Source organism: Rattus norvegicus, chromosome 4, assembly GCF_021556685.1.
Source record: "Rattus norvegicus strain SHRSP/BbbUtx chromosome 4, alternate assembly SHRSP_T2T, whole genome shotgun sequence".
NCBI lineage: Eukaryota > Metazoa > Chordata > Mammalia > Rodentia > Muridae > Rattus > Rattus norvegicus.
The window spans coordinates 122410890-122428045 of NC_141537.1; the positions used below are offsets into that span (position 1 = coordinate 122410890).

Here is a 17156-nt window from a genome sequence, read left to right on the forward strand (position 1 = left end):
GGTGCAAGCATAGGAGGTGCCCCACGGAAAATGCCACATGACCTGGGGTGGGAAGGGGTAGGTGTGACTTGACACATCAGAGGCACAAATCTTTCTATATGGCGAACAGCAGCTCTTTAGCAAGTGTCAAGTCCCTTCCCAGGGCTGCCCACAGGCTGCTCCCAGCAGGCCTCACTCTAATGGTCCCCTGGCTGTCGCTTCCTCAGGGTGGCTGTGCGTGACTGTGCTGCCTGTCCACTATAACATGATACAGTCTCTTGGTCTCAGCCACACAGCTTCAATCTCTCCATCCTGCAAGAACACCTCTGCTTTTCACTGTTCCCAAGCAGGCTCCACTGCTGCAGCAGTGTGCTTGGCGATTACATGCAGGTTCTTTAAAAATAGTGCTTATTTTTTTCAATTATAAAAATAATGCATGCTTATAATAGAAAATTAGGAATATTGAAAACTGAAAGGGAAGAGATAATTATCCACGACTTCAGTGCTGAGAACACCCACTGCTAACGTTTTAGTAGATTTCCTTCCAGCCATTTTCTATGAATATTTATTTGATCAAGTTCATTTTCTGGGTACACTCTTGCACTTTCAACTCAGCCTCATCACATGGGCACCGCTCTTCTGCATTGTGTGTAACCACAGCAGATGTCAACTATACACAAACTCTTTACCGGGATCAGTAAAATGAAAAGCATAGGAATGAAATTGGGAGCACAGCATAACAGAGCGCCCGCTTAGCATGCATCGAGCTCCAGGTTCAATCATCAGCTCCTCAAAAGAAAGTACTAAATAAAATTCAATGTGTGTCTTCATAACCGTGCTGTAGCTCCCTGCAGCAGTGAAAAGCGAAGCCGGTAGGAAGATGTGCCTTGGTAAGGGTAAGAGTCTGATTCTGCCTCTCCCTGGAGAGTTCCTCTACAGACTGATAATAATTACATGCTTAAGTGTATCTATAGTTTGATGTTTATTCCTTAATCACTCTGTGTGTGTGTGTGTGTGTTTGTGTGTGTGTGTGTGTGTGTGTGTGTGTGTGTGTGTGTATTTGGCATATGTTGAATGCATGCTGAATAAATTGTGGGAAGCCAGAGCCCAGCCCACAACCTCCCTCAGAGCAGCAGCCACTAAGAGTTTGTAGCCCATTGATAGGAGATCTTTCATTCTGCTCGTTACCGAGATCCTGTTACTAAGGTGCTGGAAATACCACCCATGACTATAAAAGAGCAAAAATGAAGCCGCACTCCACTCTTCGTTTCCTGCACTTTTCTTTTCCCTGTACTTAGTAATTCATTGGTTCGAGTGTGTGTGTTTATGTCCTGACTGTGGCCTTAATCCCAGACTCCATGCCCTGTGTCCACATTTCCTCACACTATACTGGGTCACAAGCATCACATATACAGGCTGTGAAATATATATAATAAATATGTATATTTATACATATATATATATTTCACAAATGTCTTGCACACAGCCTGTAGGCGGCTTTGTACAGTGTCTTTAATGTGCCTGTGTTTTGATTGTGGCCTGCCACGGTGGTTGGATGTGACAACTTCTACTTGGAAGCACTTCAGATTCTGGATTAGAGGTTTTTAATCTATGTTATCAGCTCCCCTTCCTGTGAGTGTTTTCTGGAATCATCTGCTCTGATCCAGTGATTTCCTTGTAGCAATGTGTTAAAGGCTTGATCTTAGCTCGTGTCACTTCAGAAAACCTGTGGGGCTTGATGGAAGGAAGTTTTGATATATCCTAAGTTGGAAGGAGAGAGAGCCGTCGTTGGGCTCGTCTGTGGGGATATGTGACATCTTTTCTAATCCTGCAGAGACAGATGAGGGCTCTTCAGCTGAGGAAGAACAGTGAGCACCCCAAAAGGTATTTATGCTGGGGTTCAGGTGCAAAGTGGTATAAGTTTGCTGTACACCTAATTTCCCTTCCTGAAGTTGTCAAAACACCTGCCCTGGGGTCCTCAGTCTGGGACAGTGAAAGCTGTGTCCATGACTTGCCTAGTTCAGGCAGGGAATGTGGTATAGGTCTTAAAACGTGAGCAGGACAGCTATGGAAAGTGTCCCCACCAGCGGGGACCCAGTTATTCAGGGTCCCGAAGAGGCTTTTTACCTGTGGGCCAAATGGGGGTGAAAAGAAGAAGGAGACCATGCAAAAGTTCTGTTGTCAAGGTCTCGTTTATTGGGGTGAATGCTACAGCTTTTAAGGCTTTCAGGTAGGGGGAGTGCTTTGTGAAACACGAAGGATGGAGGGATGAGGGTATAGGTAGTGATAGCAGGAGGCAAAGAGGTCAGGCAGTAGACGATGAGGTCAGGCGGTGGAGACACCGGGTGTTGACTCAGGAGGTAACTGGCATCTGCTCGAGCTGAGGCATCCCTTGAATGTTATCTTCCTGTGCCGTAAATTCATGGGAGAGGCTTTTGTCCAACAATCTCAAGACTTTATGGCAGTCATCTTAGGGGTGAATATCTGTGGCCAAACAGCCCAGAGTCATCTAGTCACTTTGAGCCATGCAGTCAAAAAGCGGCCAGGCTCCCTAAATCTCCCCCATTTTTCTTTTATAAAAGACCATTAGGTGGAAGTAGTGGTCTGAGAGAGATCAGACATGCCTCACAGAGTGCCCAGAACGGCCATGGCGAGCCACTCTTGCAGTTAGGACTGCACCCCAATGGCTAGGAATGAACTTATGCTGTAACACACCGTTCTGGGCTATACGTGTGTGTTTATTGGGGGAGAAAGTGGGCAGAGGAGCATTTGACCGGCCTGTACGTTTAAATGGGGTGTAGCCACCTCTGTCTTAGGATCAACCTCTCGAACCCCAGCCTTATCTGTCATAGGATCACCTTGTCGCCCCCAAGGTTCCATGACTTAGATTGGTCAAGGGTCAGAGGAAGTTGCCTGTCACTGATGATGGCTACATTGGGTCATCTTCTCATTCCTCTTATTTGAGCCCAGGGGCGAAAGAGTAGGGGCCAGATGGCATTAATTTAGGAGATTGTGGAAGTTGAGCCTCTCCTGATATGTTGTAGTCACCTCATCTTGTTTGTTGTCTCTCTGGTTCTCCTTAGTTGTTCCGGTCTCCAAGCGATGATAATGTACTGAAACAGAATTTCTAGGCAAAGCAGAATCTATTTGTGATTTAATAAAGTGTGTAAGTCGATGAAAGGCCCAAGGACCGAAGGAAATCAACAAAAGTAGGCCCACAAGGGGTCCCAAAATTGAAGGCAACAGGGTAGAGAGCCATGGGGATGTGGAGAACCAGTTTTTATACCAGGACTCCTGTTGTTCTCTCTCCCTTTTTCGTTTTTCCAGGCTATCTCTCACTTTTCTTAGACTGTCTTCTACAAGTCCAGTCTTATCTACATAAACACAGCATTCCTCTTTTAAGGCTGCACAAAGTCCTCCTTGTTGTAGGAAGAGTAAATCAAGCCCTCTTCTATTTTGCAGTACTACTTCTGAAAGGGAGGCAACAGAATCTTTTAAATTGGCTAAGCCCTCGCTCAGCTAGGTCCTGGTCAATTGCAGTGCTGAGTAAATGATAGCGTTGTTGGTTTATGAATGCTGAGTCTTGGGAGTAGTTGTACCAATACGCAATAATCGTGCTGCTGCAAGAACTCAGATATTACATAGGTAGTCAGCCCTGATGAACAGGCCAGATAAGTATGGTTTGGGGCGAGCAGGTACTCATGATGTTTGTTAACAACCAAGGTATGGTTGTATATTTCTAACAGCTGGTGAAGAGGGAGCATATGTTCTCCCAAAATACAACTTTCCACCCCGGCTACCTCGGTGAGGGTAAATCTTAAAAAGTCTCCATCTTCCTCCAAGGGCACAGGAATGACTCCAGGGACCTGAACCAGGAGAGCTGAATCTTCATGCTCCCAGGATCAGCAAGTCTCACCAGCCACTCAGGCAGCTGGCACACTCCTGTAGCATCCTGTAGAAGAAACACAAACATTCCCTCTTCCCCATATAAAATATCTGAACAGGATCATGCCAATACGTGAATCTTTCTATTTCACCTAGGCAGAAGTATGCCTAGTTGTAGGGTGCCATAAACTCAGAGTGTTCCTTGGCATACAAATTTTAAAATTGGAAATAAAAGGAGTATTATTAAATAATTGTATAGCATACAGGGATGTAACTCCCCCTTTTTATTTATTAAGACATTGTTAAGATATTATTTATTAAGATAAGTCCTCAAGGATTAAATTGAGGACACTGAGCACTTGTATTTATAAATTGACTTGTATACCAAATTATTGTCTCCAGCATTATTGTTTTGGTGATATAAAGAATGACATTTTTTTTGACTAATTGTTCCTATGTAAGGCCTATAATCTGCCTGGTATCATTGTCCTCCCTTGCTAAGGGGTCCAGGCAATCCAGTTTGAGTTCTTAAATGGCCTATAAAGGAACAGTACTTAGTGCTCTTAACCACTAAGCCATCTCTCCAGCACCTCACCAGCTTTATTTACCTAAACATAAGGATTAATTAGAAATGCCAAATCCTGGACTGGGGATTTAGCTCAGTGGTAGAGCGCTTACCTAGGAAGCACAAGGCCCTGGGTTCGGTCCCCAGCTCCGAAAAAAAGAACCAAAAAAAAAAAAAAAGAAAAAAAAAGAAATGCCAAATCCTGTAAACAAGGTCCAGATTTAGCCTTATTTAGAAATCCCTGAGTTGGCAGGGTGAGGCTGGGCGTTGAAAGTAAGCAAATGGAGTCTTCCTCTTCTCATGAGGGTGTGTTATCAACTCCATTACCATTTTTAAAGAGCTGGGTCTATGGTTTTGTTTAGTTGTCTGAGCCAGAGCACTGAAAGGACAGTGAGTTGTCAGACATTCACACTGAAATCATCACTCAGTGATTTCAAGTAGAAAACCTGCCTCTAATAAAGCATTAAGTAATTGTAAAATTTGAGGGCTAGTAGTATCTAAAAAAAAAAAAGAAAGAAAACTTTTTAATCAACTGTAAACCATAAACCACACATTGGCTATCAGTATATGAATTGAAAGCTTGATTTTTTTTAAAACATTTTAAAAACTGGCTACAGCATGTAATTTAATAATCTGTGCTGAAGCAGGGGAAACTCAAGAGAATAAACAAGTGATCCAATCATACATGTAGCCTTTTCATTAGATGAACCACCTATAAATACAATAAGCTCATTTCCTATGGGTTGCATGCACAAATTTACAGGAAATACAAAAGCATGCAAAGAGTAAAATTATCAATTTTGCCTGAAAAATTTGTAGGCCAAATATTAGTATTATGTAATAGCCAATTTAATTGCTGTTTGGAATAAGATATGTTTTACCAGGTTTCTTTTTAAAATACTTTCAAGACTCTAGCCTACAATTCTGTATTAACACAACTGAAGCTTTATCTCCAATGAGGATAACAAAGGCCTAAGTCCTTTGGTAAGGTGAGGTACTTAGCCAATTAACATATCCTTAGAAGCTTAAAATTAGTTTCAAATATTCTTTTCTGGAGTAGTGTAACAGCTACTCCCCAAATATTAAAGCTCATTTTGAGAGCAAAGGTTTGTTGTAAAAATTTCCATATACACTGAAATATTTAAAGTTTTAACTTCTTACATTGAAGAAGTGACAAAATTACATAATAAGGCTATTAGCCATTTTTTAAAATTATAAATAAGTTTGAGTTAGTCAGTATAACACTGGCAATCCTTAATCACAATCCTTAAATTCTGTAACACCAGAGCACAACCACAACTTTGGAAAGTCACCTGAGTTCTGAGTACGACTAGGCAGCTTCCCTTGGGGCAGTAGAATTAGCATCAAAATACAGGTAACTTCAGGGCAAACCACAACTTTGGAAAGCAAAACTCAACCTCCAACAAATGATCTAGTCTCCAAATTCTAGTCTCCAAGACACCAAGTCTTCCTTCATGCTACAAAGTTTGACTGCCAATTCCTGCATATGAACGCATGATGGTGCGGTCTCCAATACCTCAACAAAGAGACATTGCCCTAAATTCTTTTAGAAGCCTGGTTTCTAGGATAAGAGTTCCATAAAAATATTATCTCAATTTAGACCTGTTTCCCTAGGTTGGCTCATGCCACATGTTGTCTAGAATGACTCTATCCAAATTACCATTTTATGTCAATTTTCTGTTACCAATGTTACACCCCCCTTTTTTTAATACCATATCCAATAACTTAAAAGCCAATAGTCCATAACCAAGGCATGTAGAGCATATTTATACATTTAAAACCAGTCAGAAACAAAATTGAAGTGGCTACACATATCTTTAATATTTAGACCAAACACCATTTTTACTTTTCTAGCTGTGATTTTAAGAGAAGCAACTTGTCACCTGCTAAGTCTAATAATAAGTCAGGGATTTTTCCAAGAGAAACCGCTATCAGCTCCCGTACCATAGAAGCTGAGGGGATGATGGCGCCTTTAAGATCAGCTCCTGTAGATGCTCCGCCCCCGGGCAGCTTCTCCAGCTGACCTAGGTTCCTAGCTACAGGTACAGGGCTCCAAAGGCCGATTGAAACTGCTTTTTATTCATTTGTTCCCTTTTTTGAAACGAATTAAAACCAAATCAAGGTGTGAACGACCAGCAGATAAAGTTTTTACCATTTTTTCTTTTGAACATGAAACAGAAAACATTTAAACAACGAGAAACAAAAACCACAGACATAAACTGACAGACATGGACAGCTTGGTGCACCAAGGACAGACAATACACATAGAGGGAAAAAACTAGATGGTGTCCCACCGAAGGGACCCAGATATCCTACCTATGGAACCCAGAACCAGAAATAAGCATTTCTCCAATAGGAGCCAGCAGAGAGACAGGACGTCTCCTGCTTTTTTCTTCCTAGGAGAGCTCTGAAAGTTTTTCTCTTTCTCCAAAGCATCCGCGGAGAGTCTGGGAGGACTGTTTTTCCCAAACCCATTCTCTCTCATGTCTAGGGTGTAAACTATCTCTAATCAGGGTCCAAAGATTAATACATACCTCTAAAAGAACGCATACACAAAAACACTTTACCATTACCTTGTCCCTTTTTTATTACAAGTTTTACTCACGATAGCCCAAATCATCGGGGCCTTTTCTAACCCATCTTACCCCAATGCGTCCCTGCTTCCGGGCCGGCTCCCTCACCTTGAAACTCCTCTTATGCTGACTTGGCCTGAGCTGTGCTGTTGCCCACGCACAGCCTGCAGCTTGCTTGCTAGCAGGCCTGCACGCTTGTCACCCTCAGCCCCACATTGCTTAAAATTAACCAGGGACACTTTTCATCAACAAAACAAAAGAACTTGATTAAATCCTTTTTCTTAACTCTTAATCCTCTCTCCCTGAGTGAGCGCTTGATCTCTCCTATGAAACAAGCCTCCTTAGATAATACCTTCCCCATGACAATCGGAGGACAATTATTTGACCGGTCCTTACCTCCCTCTCCAGCGACACACGAGCAATCCGGCCTGAAGATTCCTCAATTCCTGCTGCAGCTCTCTTGTCTCTGTCGTCCTGTAGTTGGCCGTGCTTCGGGGTCCCTGTTCAGGCGCCACTTGTCCCCACCAGTGGGGACCCAGTTATTCAGGGTCCCGAAGAGGCTTTCTACCTGTGGGCCAAATGGGGGTAAAGAGAAGAAGGAGACCAAGCAAAAGTTCTGTTGTCAAGGTCTCGTTTATTGGGGTGAACGCTACAGCTTTTAAGGCTTTCAGGTAAGGGGAGTGACCTTTGTGAAACACGAAGGATGGAGGGATGAGGGTATAGGGAGTGATAGCAGGAGGCAAAGAGGTCAGGCGGTAGACGATGAGGTCAGGCGGTGGAGACACCGGGTGTTGACTCAGGAGATAACTGGCATCTGCTCGAGCTGAGGCATCCCTTGAATGTTATCTTCCTGTGCCGTAAATTCATGGGAGAGGCTTTTGTCCAGCAATCTTTTGCCAAGACTTTATGGCAGTCATCTTAGGGGTGAATATCTGTGGCCAAACAGCCCAGAGTCACCTAGCCACTTTGAGCCATGCAGTCAAAAAGTGGCCAGGCCCAAATCCAATACGGCTCCCTACAGGAAAGGATCTTTAAAAGGGATTAGAATCCTTGTATATAAGCCCCAATCCTTGTTCATCTCTTAGTCTGTGACATTGAGTAACTCCTTACACCCTCATTTTAATAAAAATTTAAAATCTTTTAAAGTCATTCTGTCAAGACATGGAAGGCAGGAGACTCCCGAAGGTTATGTTGATTTTCCTCAGGGGCATTCTAGAGTTCACTGGCTTAGCACACTGAAGCAAAGCAAGGCTGGGGTTGCTGTCAGTCTCCACCCATCTCTCATCTCTCACTCGGCAAATATCGACTAGAGAAAAGAATTGTTTTTCCTAGGCTCCCTTACAGCTTGATCTGCCACCAGCACATCATGTGAACAACCTGTGTGATTCTCTAGTTGTTCCTGCAAAGCTAAGAGGTTTCCTGCCCCTCCTGTTAGAGTCTAGAAGCGGAGAAGATGGTCAAAACATCCCGTGAATATAGAGATGAGTGGTGGGCGTAGCATGCATTGGGTCAGAGCAGAGCACAGTGACTGAAGACATGACAGGCAGAACGCAGAGGCAGGCGATCAGGGCTGGAGGCGATGCTAGAGCTCAGCGATCCATCAATAGGCTGTGAATGAGATCCATGTTACTGGGACGGCTGAGCTCTAAGACACAAGCAGGCAGGGTTTCTAGCTGAGACTCCTTCTAGCCCTGCTCTGCTCATGTCTGCACTGTTATGTGAGAGAAACATGTGCCTATTTCTAAACCACTCTGATTTGGGGTCTGTGCTAGTTAGTTTGGGTCAATTTGGCACAGAGTCAATTGGTGAAAGAGTCACTTCCTTGGAAGAATTGTCTCCATCACATGGCCTGTGAGCAGCTCTATGGGACATTTTCTTGATTAAGAATTGATGTGAAATGCTGGAAAGTGATAGTGCATGACTTGAATCCCAGCCCTTGGGAGGCAGTGGCAGGTGAATCTTTGAGTTCAAGGTCAGCCTGGTGCACAAAGCAAGTTCCAAGACAGCCAAAGCTGCACAGAGAACCCGTCTCCAAAAAAAAAAAAAACAACAAAAAAACAAAACAAAAAACAAAAAAAACAAAACCAAAGAATTGATGTAGAGAGCCCACTCCACTGTGGGCAGTACCTGGGTTATGTAACCCAGGGTGGTCCTGGGTTACATAAGAAAGCAGGCTGAGCAAGCCGAGAGATGCAAGCCAGGAAGTGGAGTTCTCTCGTGGCCTTCGCTTCAGGGCCTGCCTCTAAGTTGCTACCTTGAATTCCTTCCAGGGATGGCTTCCTCCAGTGATGGATTGCAATCCATGAACTAAAACGAACCCTTTGCTTTCCCAGTTGGTTTGGGTCAGTGTTTTATCACAGCACCAGAGAAGCAAACTAGGATGGGGATCTGTTTGAGGGCAGCTGAGCCAAGGCTCGGGCTAACAACCAAGGTCACACTCAGTTTCCTCTTGTCTCCAGTTTCCTTCTTCCTACAACGATCCGTAAATGTGTTGTTACAAGCCATTTCCTGGGGTTGGGGATTTAGCTCAGTGGTAGAGCGCTTGCCTAGGAAGCGCAAGGCCCTTGGTTCGGTCCCCAGCTCCGGGGGGAAAAAAAAAAAAGAATAACAACAACAACAAGCCATTTCCTCTCCCTGCATCCCTCCCCCTACTCTCTGCTGCCCAGTAACCTCTCAGTCTCCCTCCATAGCCCATGATCATCCCTGCCTCGAGGAGCCCTCCTTGATCCACTCCTAACTGGGTAGGATTTGGTATTGAGCCCACAGGAGAACTTCCAACTGTCTGCCTTCACTGTGTGTCACCCTAATCATTTGCTCAGATGCCATCGACTCTCAGACAAGACTGTAGTTTTCTTACAGCTGGGCATCCTGTTTTCTTTAATCTCTGTAACCGAAACACTGACTTTGTAAGCACCAACAGACCTTTGTAGACTGCATGAATGAGCGTAGATAATATATGTTGTTGGTGCCCGCACCGACACTGTACCGAGATCTGGGCGTAGGCCTGTGAGGTTTAAGAAAAAACACACACTCAGGTCATTTGTTTTACAAGAATGCCAATTTTTTTACTTGATACACTGAATATATACCCCAAGTTCACCAGGGAGAAATCCAGGAAGCACAGTGTGCCCTCAGGAACAAAGAAAGAGGAACAAAAGACAGGAACCGGTTATCTCCAGAGTGTACCACCCAGGTGTGTCACTTCAGGGCCAGGGAGTTCCTTTGTTAGTAATAAAAGGCTTTGACTTGCATCAGCAAGGCTTCAGCAGGGTTCAAACACTGATGGGTGCCCAGGAGGGTACGACAATAGGTGTTCCCTCACAAACTCCCACAAATGCTCACTCATTAAAAAAGATTGCCTTTTTTCCTAAGACCCCACTTGAGTCTAGAACACACACGTTCCTTCTACAGAAACTCAATGAACACAAATTTACGGTTATATCATTTCTAAGCTAGGGACTGATCATACGTCTGCCTGGAAACTTGCACTGTGGCTTCATCAGGTCCCCTCCATAGTCCTGCCGGTGGGCTTCTGTGCCCTGGCACTGCACTGACTACAGAATTTAAATCAAACCTTTTGCTCAGGTTGCCTCTGCCTTCTTTCAGCTCCAAGCAGCCAACCCAGGCTGCAATACTAGCAGTTTCTAGAAAGCACTCAGGCATGGTCAAAGCTAACAGAAAGAGGGCATGTGCACTTTCTGCTCTGCCATGCTGCAGACAGTAAGGGCCGTTAGGGAGGGGTGGTCTTTTCTAGTGGGTCTCCTGCTTTGCTTTTTATTCTGGGCCAAGTGGCACACTGGCCACAATATCTCTGAAGGGGTATCTTGTACTAGTGCTGTATGAATCCTGGTATTAAATCTTATTTCTTCCACTCTCTGAGAAATACAATGTTACCATTTTCTAGGTATGGATGTGCGACACGTGAGTCTATTTTACATGGGCGACACCCTATAATGCAGGGGACTCAGCACTCAGGAGGAATTGCTTGCTACAGAATTCGTACCCACTTGCCATATTCCTTTAGAGATGGGTCCCTGGGATCACCTTTCTAGCCTCTGTTTTATTTCTGCAGAGATTGGTCCTTAATAGCCTTAATTCATAAAAGGCCTAAAATGACTCTCAGGAGAAGTCACTGTCCAGGTTCACTGACCCCGCCCCACAAGCTTTAACCCTCAATGGAGAGCAGGGTCTGAGAACACATGATAAACCGTGCACAGCAGCTGTGTGGCGTGGCTCATCTTGTCTGTCTAGTCCTCAACTGTGCCCAGATTCCGGCACATAAGCTGGTGCTCACTAAATTGCCAGGGAAGGTGATTGCAGCTTGATGATGCTCTAGTGGGGCTAGTCTGGGCTAATCTGGAGGGAAGGCCTGTGGCCTGTTCTTCTATTACTTCCTATCAGGCCTGTGGCACCTTAGCCTTTGCTCGAGTGTTCTTTGCACTCTTTTTCTGTTCTTTTGCAAGCAGTCACTCATTAATTTCATTAATCAGTGCGCCTACAAGATGGCTACCATGGCTGGGTGCGACCTGTCCCTTTGTGGATCCTTGGGCCTCACTGTGCTGTTGAGGTGGTGTGAGCCTTTAAGAGGTGTTGTTGTTCTGTGGGAGTCTTTAGGTCAGCTGGGGACCCTGTTCTGAGGAGAGATTGTGAGCTCCCCTTGTGCTTCCTGCTCTAAGGGGTGACCCTTCTTCCTTCTCCTCACTCTCCCACCAGTGCCTGATGCTGTGGTGAGCTGTGGTGAGAGGGCCTGTGAGCAGAGGCACCCCTGCAAAGCTGTGAGCTAACTAGTTTAGACCACTCGCGCAGTTCATTACAGCGTTGACAGACTGACACAATGGGCCACTTAGAAGGCTGTAACTATTTTAGAATATAATTAAGGTTTTCAGATGGCACCGGCAAACGTGGTTAATATCTATAGAAAAAGCATACAAGTAAAGCCAGGCTGAAGTAAGTAGATAAGGAAGGGGACGGAGTCTCAATAACAACGATGTCACCAGGAAGAGGCGAGGGAAGCAAGGGAAGCAAGGGCAGAGGGAGAGACAGAGAAAGACGAGAGACACAGAGAGAATAGTGCTAAGTTTTTCACAGAACAGAGCCCCATTTAGCCCCTGTGTGCTAGCCTGCTCCATGCACCAGGTGCTCTGTGGGTGTTTGGGGACAAGGCAGCCACCATTCCTGTTTTGAAGAAAAAAAAATCTCACCTAAGTCCCCACTGTCTGGTGGAAACAGACCACAGGTGGGACTGAAAAGATTCAGGGAAATGGTCTTCAAAAGAAACAGATGCAATTAATTTTGGTTTTAAAAATGGAGCGATGGCCCCCTGGTTAAGGTCACCAGCCACTTGTACAAGGGCCCTGAGTTCTGTTCCCAGGGCCTGCTTGGTGGCTCACCAGCATCCAGGGCCACTCACACCTGCTTCTGAACCCCTCTAGCATCAGGCCTGTATACATATGGCACACACACACACACACACACACACACACACACACACACATGCATAACACTCCTACACGTACATAAAAATTAAGGATTTTTTTTTGAAAATTGCTTTCTAGCCCAATATCCAGAAAAAAAATGATATTCCACCAAAAGGCTGAGAAGTGATCTTCTTTCTTCTAAATATTATCAATATGAAGATGGTGAATGCTTTATAGTTCTTTTTATACCATCCATAAAGTCCAGAGGTATGACACAGCATACCTCAATGGAGACCAGCCGTTGTTAAGTTGTCCATGTTGAACAGACAATAGACAAGTCAAGGTGCCCTCTACTGTAAATAAATATAAAAACTGTAATGTCAGTATTGAGCATGTGGCAACAAAACCAATGGTAGGGACATGGAGTCACTGGCAGGCTGGCCATGGTCAGTCAGCTCTCTATACATTTGGTCTGGGGCAGAGACTCGTGCAAGTGAGCCATGCCGAGGCTGGAGAAAGGAAGAACCGGCTGGAGGGGCCCCTCAGCAAGGGCACAGGTTCTGTATCAGGACCCAGCAGCAGTCTTAAGATGGTGTCTGTGGCCAGGGCAACAGGGTGAGAGTGGGGACATGAGCTTGGACTCAGAAGCCACACGCCCAAGCGCCTCACAGTCCAAGCAAGGAGTCTGGCCTTGGGCCATCTCTTGCCTTCTGTTTGTTTGAATTCAATTTTGTGTTTCTTAAATGTTCTGTTTTCTTTCATAATAGAGGAAAGTCAAAAGGCCCTTTGCTGGCTCACCAAGGACTCCAGTGCTTGGGGTAGAGTTTGCTACCATGTCTTTTCCACGTCTCCGTGGGTCTTTAAATTCTAGTGATTTCTATGTGGCAGGGGCTTGACAGACATTGTGCATCAAGGCACACTCTTTTCATATATGTGTGTGCTTGAGTGCGTGCATGCATGGGCGTGTGCATGTTTGTGTGCGCGTGTGCACACATGTGGAGGCTAGATACCAAGGACGGACATCTCTTTCAATTATATCCCACCTTAGTTTTGAGGCACGGTCTTTCATTTGAACCTGTCTGTAGCTTACTGACTCAGCCATGCTAGCTTGCCAGGGAGCTCCAGGGATCCTTCTGCTCTCCCCTCATCAATGTAAGGATCAGACATGCGTCTTCACGCCCAGCTTCCTATGTGGACGTTGGCAATCCGAACTCAAGTTTTCATACTTGCACAGCAAGCACTCCCTCTATCGAGCAATCTCCCGTGACCTCCGAGGCACACTTTTAAAGGCACTTTCTCACCGTTTGGTGTCCCAAGGGTCTAGACTGCCCCTTAAAGGAACAGCCTGCCCTTGATATTTGAAAGCATTGTTTCTAGCACACTCCCACAAATAGTCAAATCTGTGGGCGTTCAAGTCCATTGTACATTTGCACAGAGCCTACACACATCTGCTCTGTGCTTTTTCACCTTTACTGACTTGGAACGTCTAACGTAATAGAAATGTATGTCTGGACTTTCCTACTGTATTGTAGGCAACAACGGAAAAGGTGTTTTTACACATTACTACGGGTGTGGTGTGCTTCCACTTTTGTGATCACGGATGAGTGGAATCAGGGGATGTAGATTCACAGATAATAAGCCCAGCTATACTGGTTTCACATGCACTGTTGTCATGCATCATAGGACAGTGCATGTACCCTTATGGCTCCCTGTCTGAGGATCAGGTATTCCAGAGTCTTGATCTTTCTCTGAACCACAGAAGCCTGACTCACCCAGCCCATCTCTGCTGCTGCTGGGCTCAGGGCCCTAGGAACACTCACTGGCATTTACAGTGCTACCCGACAGCAGGGACCACAAGTAGCCGCCCCCAAGGCTGTGATCAAGAGCCTTCTGTGGGTACTGTGGGCTGGAGCCTGCCTCCCTGAGATCTGCCTTCAACCAGCACTGTCTTCCCGACCTCTCTGTAGACTTCTCCACTCTGTGATAGATGCTTTTCAGGCACCCCTTCTGTCTTCCACCTCTCCTCCCTCTGCTTGTCACCCTTTCCCAAGTCACTCCTTCTCTTGCAGGTCTTCCCCACTCAGCACAAATGTCCCAAGGGACCACAGTGTCTGCTGGTGTGGAGAGGTCAGGTGAAATCGAAGCCTCCATGTTTTCCTGATACCCCAGGAATTTCTGGAATGAGCTTGAGGAGTAAGGAAAGACCCTCTCATCACTCTCACAAAGGCTGCCAAGACGTTCCCTTGTCTTAGGGATGTCTTGGGGTCCCTATTATAGCAGGTAATGGAAACAGCTCAGCCCTGGGGAAGAGTTGCATGTTCTCCTGCTCCCTTGCTGGCTTCACCTGGCTGGTGTCTTCCTACCCAGGCACCTCTTCCTTAGTTCCTCCTTGGCCTCACTTAGTTCTGTTGCTTCCTTCCAGAAGGGTTTGTGTAACTCTAACAATGTTCCCTGTGTTCTGCTCTGAACAGGTGAGTGTTCTAACTTAGAAGTACAACCACGCACTGTTGCCAACAATTTTGAACTTGGTCTTTGTGATCTTCTTTAGATGCCAAGGTTCTGTCTCTCCGAGCATTTTGTTCTTATCACATGGCCAGGTCCTCCCACCTTCTCTTGCTGCGTCCTCTGAAGCGCACTGACAAGCACTAGCTTGGATGTGGGTTGACATGCATCTAGGATTTAGCTTAAAATTTGCATGTTCTTGTGTTGATGTATCACAAATAGACGGAGGCAGGGGAGCTAAAAGATGCTAAAAGCGTTGGGAGAGGGTTTTCTTCTGCAGTAACAACAGTTCAAATGCCATATTAGTCAGAGCAAGAAATGTGAGCTCCTGCCAGAGACAAAACCCAGTTTTAGTGTCTGAACCCAATGGAAGGCTAATTCGCAGTACTTGACAGTCCTAGAGAAAGAAGCATGTGTTGCTGTGGCTGGGGATGGTGTGATGTGTGTGTGCACACGTGTGCACACACGCACACACAGGGGTTGGGGGGCGGGAGGTTCTGCTCTGTGCAGTCATTCAGGGACCCAGGCTGTCTGCATTGTCAGTACCTTCTAAGAGTTTTCTCCTCTTCTTGTTAGAAGGCAAAAAGGGAGAGGAGAGAGAGGTGGTGGTGATGCTTTGGTCAGGAGTAACACATTTGTTTCCCTTCATACTTCACCTCATGGATCCTCAAGCAGACTCGTGAGGTCCCTTTCAATCCCACCTCGAGCCTTTGAGCTTCTAATTGTTCATAAACATAAAATGGTTGTTAGGAGCCGTGAATACTGGAGGCGATTACTCCCAACCAACAGCATTTTAGTTCTTATTCTCTGGCCTCTCCTATACTCCTGTGTGTCATTGCTAGATGTGGAATTGTGATCTGACATTACACTAAGACAGGTCCCAGTGCTGGTTCAGAGACACACTTGGTTACACAGGGGTTGGGGGAGTACAGGATGTGGATGTCTCTAGGAGGCCTTTGGGAACCCAAGCAAACACACCTTGGCTTCCAACTTGTTCTCCTTCACCAAAGCCTGGAGTGTGCCAAGCACCAAACAAAATGGCAGACCCTTGTGGTGTACAGGCTGGCAGTTCACTAGAGGCCTCAAAAGTCCTGCTCTGGCTGTTGGTGATGGGTTCCTCCATCAAAGATTTCTTGTAGGAACCATTGCTCTATTCTCTATGTGCCCCTTCCACCCCTCTAGCTGAGCCCATTGGTTTTCTTGTCCCTTTCCTCCTACAGATGTCAACTACAACAGTGGAGTTTGTTCATCCTAGCACCTGCTGTAGTACCCTGCATGAATGCTGAATGAATGAATGAATGACAGAATGAATGAATGATAGAATGAATGAATGAATGACAGAATGAATGAATGAATGACAGAATGAATGAAGAATGAATGACAATGAATGAATGAATGAATGAATGAATGAATGACAGAATGAATGAGTACTGACATCCACTGTCCAGGCTGTCCCTAAAACAAGAGTTGGTTTCTTTCTTTCTTTTTTTTTCTTTTCTTATTTTTTTTTTGAGGGAGGTGCTGGGGATTGAACCAGGGACTCACATATGCTAGCCAAGCCCACCTTCAGCCCTGGTTTCATTTGTAAGGCATCCTGTGAAGGACCCTTTTGCGGAGCCCCTGGAAATTCTCCTCTCTCTACTTTTCATTTTCCTGTTTCCAGGTCCTCTCTTGTCCTCCTGCCCTGTGGTTCTGCCTCCTTTGAGACTTCAGTGTGCCAATTTCTGGGTTTGCCATAGGTCCTGCTCGCTCACTGTCTTGCTGCTGCTGACTGGTCCAAAGAGAAAGACTCCTCGGGTTTCTCCTCCCATCTGCTCATCCTTTCTTTCCTACAGGCAGGTTTACCTGTGGTCTCATTTTCTCCCACTTGTAGCTGCCTACCTACTGCCAGGGACTTTCGCAGCAGCCTTGACAGGGCAGGTAAGTAGGTTAAGTCGCAGATATCAGCCCTGGGTAATTTAGCCAAAGGAATTTGATGCTTGTTGACCACGTGTCACCCAGCAGAGGCCAGAAGATCAGGATTAGAAATGACAGATTGGGACCAGAACCTGGAATTCCATGCCTGGCCCGGTCAGCATGGGGCTGACGAGCGTCCCACTCTGCTCAGGGAGAGTCTTCACACTTCCTGCTCTCTGAGTAGCTTTGACAGCTGTCCTAAGAACACACAAGGTAATACTCACTTCCTGAGGGTGGGATAGAGTGTCCCCTCACTGT

General features: G+C 45.6%; 1 long non-coding RNA gene across 1 annotated transcript; it reads right to left on the minus strand.

The window, feature by feature from the left end:
* Nucleotides 1-2152: 2152 nt before the first annotated feature.
* On the minus strand, nt 2153-7655 carry LOC134486810 (uncharacterized). Its single transcript, XR_015686819.1, has 4 exons — nt 7420-7655; nt 3780-3931; nt 3028-3122; nt 2153-2463 (listed from the first exon to the last, which is right to left on the minus strand). It is a non-coding gene; the product is annotated as an uncharacterized LOC134486810 (long non-coding RNA).
* Nucleotides 7656-17156: the final 9501 nt, after the last annotated feature.